This window comes from Humulus lupulus, chromosome 6 (genome assembly GCF_963169125.1).
Source record: "Humulus lupulus chromosome 6, drHumLupu1.1, whole genome shotgun sequence".
Lineage (NCBI taxonomy): Eukaryota > Viridiplantae > Streptophyta > Magnoliopsida > Rosales > Cannabaceae > Humulus > Humulus lupulus.
In genome coordinates this window covers 44,981,208-44,985,916 of record NC_084798.1, presented here as the reverse complement: position 1 = coordinate 44,985,916, position 4,709 = coordinate 44,981,208, and the positions used below count along the sequence as shown (strand labels likewise).

At 36.0% G+C, this 4,709-nt stretch overlaps 1 non-coding gene across 1 annotated transcript; it reads right to left on the bottom strand.

Moving 5' to 3' along the window:
• Window positions 1–352: 352 nt before the first annotated feature.
• LOC133787747 (small nucleolar RNA R71) lies at window positions 353–459 on the bottom strand. The gene has a single exon (XR_009872747.1). It is a non-coding gene; the product is annotated as a small nucleolar RNA R71 (small nucleolar RNA).
• Window positions 460–4,709: the final 4,250 nt, after the last annotated feature.

The following is a 4,709-nucleotide window of genomic DNA, read 5'->3' as shown; positions in this document are numbered from 1 at the left end:
AATTTTAAGAGATTAAGTATGCCCAACTGTTACGAGAGTGCATTCATGCATCAGAGACCCCATAGGTGCCGCTAACAATTTTGAGATTAAGCCAGCAATTCTGCAAATGGCCCAATCTACTGTTCAATTTGGAGGCTTGCCTACAGAGGACCCTAACTTGCACATAGCTAATTTCTTGGAGCTTTGTGCGACGTTTAAGAGAGATGACACAATAAGGTTGAGGATATTTCCATTATTACTAAGGGACCACGGAAAGATTTGGTTGGTTTCCCTACAAGCTAACTCTATTACCACATGGGAGGAGCTCGCTCAAGAGTTCCTTGCAAATATTTTCCCTCCAGCAAAAGCTACAAAGTTGAGAGAGGAAATTAATGATTTCTACCAGATGGGAGGGGAATCACTGTATGATGCATGGGAGAGATTCAAAGAGTTGTTAAGGAAGTGCTTGCATCGTGGTATAGAGAAGTGGATGCTGGTCCACTACTTTTATAATTGGTTGAATGGTACTACCATAATAGATGTTGCAGCATGAGGTGCGTTCATGAGCGAAAGTGCTAATGAAGCTTATGAATTGTTAGAGGAGATGGCCATGAACAATTACCAGTGACCTACTGAGAGGGAAAATACAAAGAAGGTGGCTAGGATGATTGAATTAGATGTCATCTTAATGCTTACAGCTCAAGTGGCATCCTTGACGAAACAGCTACATTAGAATAATCTCACAACTCAAGCCATGCAATTACAAAGTGTGTGTGAAATATGTGGAAGGGCGCAACCACTTAACCAGTGTCCTGCAATGGATTTCAATAATTTGCCTATGGAACAAGTTCAAGCCATAGGAAATTGCCAAAGGCCAACCAATAAGCCATATTCCATGTTCTACAACCAAGGGTGGTAGAATCCCCCTAACTTTTCTTGGAAAGATAATAATCAGAGTGTTCAGCAGCCTTTCCAACAAAACCAACAACAATTCCAACATCCTCCTCCTTGGTTTTATCAACTACAATGTTGACACTCGATTTGGTCAATGACACAGAGTCACAAAAAATGATATGAATTAGAGAACGGAATGCAAGAATGTAACGACACTAGGATTTTATAGTGGTTCGGCCCCAGATATTGGTTATAACATACGTCTACTTAGTGTTTTTATATGTAAAACACCAAAACTTGCGATCAGCGAACAAGGGTGCATTGAGTTTCACAAGTACTGTGTATAAAATCACTATTTCTCTCTGAATACAAAATATTGTGTGTGAAATAAATGAATCATATGGGTCTTATTTATAGAAACATGGATGTACATATGGGCCTATGGGTCGTGTTCAATTGACGTTACCAGCATAAAAAAATAATAACATAAATTATGATATTTACATTTAAATTAGTAAATATCTCTGAAATATCTAACTTATAACCGTTCCAGAGCATTTGTCTTGGTCCCACGAGCAGCTCTGGCCGTATGCCTCTGCACCCCTTCTTTTCCTGCTACTTAGCATATTCCTTGCGCCTATCGAGAAATTTAATTTCTTCTTAACACTTTGTTTGTTGGTCGACTAGGTATTCATTAATAATAACCACATGCCATTCATGTGCCTCTTTAACATGCCACGTCATCATGCAAATAGTTTGGGTAAGTAATTGCCCCCCAACTGTACTTACCTTCTCGAAAAGGTAAGCAATCATGACCTTTTCGATTTCCCAGAAACAATTTGATAGTTATTGTGATTTCCCATGCATCGAAACCCTAAATTTCATCATTACACATTAGATACCCCTGACCGATATAAATATCCATCTTCTTCCTTTATTTCACTTTCACACGATCATTCTCTTTCTTCAAGAACACTCAGAAAAAACCTCCAAGAAATTTAGATGTTTTAGTGCATTCTGAGGCGTCTTCGAGCAACTCTGAGAAATTTCTCCGTGATTTATTCGACAATATTTACTCCAACTAAGTTTTTGAACCCCTTATAATAATTTTTTTTAGCATTTTTTTGGCATTTTGGCTGTGATTTATCTAATTTCGTAACTGGTTTTGCACTGTTCTTGATGAGTTTTTGGGTAAATCTGGTTTAGGCAAAAAAAACACATAGAAACACTATGTTAAAATAGGTATTTTAGGTAATATATTGCATATAACAATGTTTTAGGGAGAGTGTTGAGGTTTATTTACACTAATTTCGACTCCAAAATTGATGTGAAAATTCAATTTTGAGTATTTCGAAAAAACTGAATTTTTCTCGCACGTTTATGAAGTTGAAAAGTTTTTCTGAATTTTTTTTTCAAATTCACTTTTTAATATGTTTTTCCAACCTGCTCGCAGGTTTTTTGTGTTTTTACGAGGATGCTGCTAGTCAGATAAAAGCTTAACTTTTATCCACGAGTAGCGTTATCCTTTCCTTTCTTTTTTTCTTATTTCTATTGGTCGTAGATTCTCACTTCCCCTTATTCTTCTCAAATATTCATGCATGATCCCTGGAGAGGTGAGAGGCCCATAGACAATGATCTCCTCGCCATTTTGTTCGAAGATTAGGAACAACCTTATCTGCCATACTAGAGCCTTCGGCACCACCCCCAATTCATACGACCAATTTTCCTCGAAAAGCACCAAAGAAAAAACACAGTATGGCTTGCGTCAAAGAAATTGCCCATAGAAAAAGAAAAACTACTGACTCACCTACTAGCCAGCCAACAACAAACATTGAGGGTCCTTCAAGCGACCCTCAACCCTTAAGGGTTGCACCACTAGATATCCAACCTAAGGCTCCTCCACACGACCGCCCATGAGCAAATGTACCCTCGTACATTGCCCCACCGATCATCATATCGACTCTTATGGTGGCAAAGTATCCCAAGAAGTATGTAATGACCTAACTTATTCTAGACTTTGGACCATTAAAACTACTTATACATAAACACTATTCTTAAGAAAACTTATATACAAAATAGTCATAACTTTATTAAAAATTGTAAAAACAAGGTTAAAATACATAAAATTCGGGGTAGGATATGGGATCCCATTGTTTTGAAAATAAAACATATCTTAAATTCTAAACAAATTCGTTACAAGATCGTGTGCGGAAAAATACATATAAAGCATAATAATTGAAATGACAAAAAAACAACTTCGTCCTCGAACTGTTCATGCAGTCCACCGAATCTATTCTCCCTCAATACACAATCCCAAGCCGCCAAGAATCTTCCCGTCGCCATAACTATTTTCCTGCACATATAAAACAAAGGAATGAGCCTAATTCCCAACAAGGAAAATCTACTACAAGCATGAAACATATACATAAACATAAGCTATAAACATATAACATATACTATAAACATATATCATAATTCTAACCCATGTACATGGTAGCTATTGGGGTTTGCTAACTAAGCAACTATAAGCCTCAAAATACAATGAGGTTTGCTAGCTAAGCAACTATAAGCCCCAAAAACATAAAAGTGTTGGGGTTTGCTATTTAAGCAGCTATAAGCCCCAAAACATATATCATAACATATAAAACACATACTATAGCATAATCACATAAGCATATAATACTATCCTATTTTCCTTACCAAATACCGGGATGTGAGAACAAGGACGTGATTTTGGAATACTCCAAAAAACCATTAATAGAAAGGTGAGTATTCTAAAAGAAAGAGATGAAAAGGAAATAAATCTAAACCACCGAGAAGAAGAGCTTACCAAAATGAAACCTCAAGTTCAAAGAAATTAATTGCCTAACCATGAATGGAAAACAACAAGTTAGGATTTGAGTAGAGAAAAACTATAAAAACTAATGAAATATACATAAATGAACTAGGAATAGGAATACCATTGAATGCACTATAACCGAACTACACCTTTATATAAAATCACACTATGAACCTTACTTCCCAAGTGTTTAATAAGCTTAAAATGATAAAGCTTATAACCCCAACCTAAGTGTTTAACACTCTAAAGTAAACCTAGCAGCTTGAAGGCTCTGAACTCAGCTTGAAGAATGAAATAAATGGCTAGGTACTAGGTCCTATTTATAGGGTTTAAGAATGAAAAGATCTTCTTTTAGCTTGAATAAAAATAATGACATTTTAATTGAAAAATATTTGAATAATCGTTCAGCAGAGGCTTAAGACTCGGTCAAAAAGATTCTGAGCCTATCAAGAGGTTATGGAATAAAATGAGCTCGGTTTCAAAACCATTCAAAAATAATGCCATAGAGCCGATGTATCGCCCATGGTAGGCGATATATCGCCTCGGCTTATGTTTGCGAGGCTCATCAAAGTGTTCATGCAAAGTTACGTGTTTTTCGTATTCCCCGAGTGGCGATATATCCCCCCTAGAGCTGCGATATATCGGCATATGCTGAAATATTATACACGTAATTGCACTTTTTCAGCCTAATTTGAATTGAGTAAACTTCTTTGACTGAGTCCTATAACGATTACAAAGCTGCTGGTAGACTCTGGGATTTTCAAATATTACTCTTAATAAACTATTCCTAACAAATACTTAATTTCTCAATAAACATGCACATGACAAGTGTCATTATCTTATTGGGTCTATCTAAACCTTATAGTATAATAATTATCATCTTCATAATCAGTTATATTAATCATACCTTATGTTATAATTAATATTCTTAAACTATAGGTTAAACTTATAAAATCTACAAGTGTTGCTACGAGTGTCCAACTAAGTCTTGGCTTGA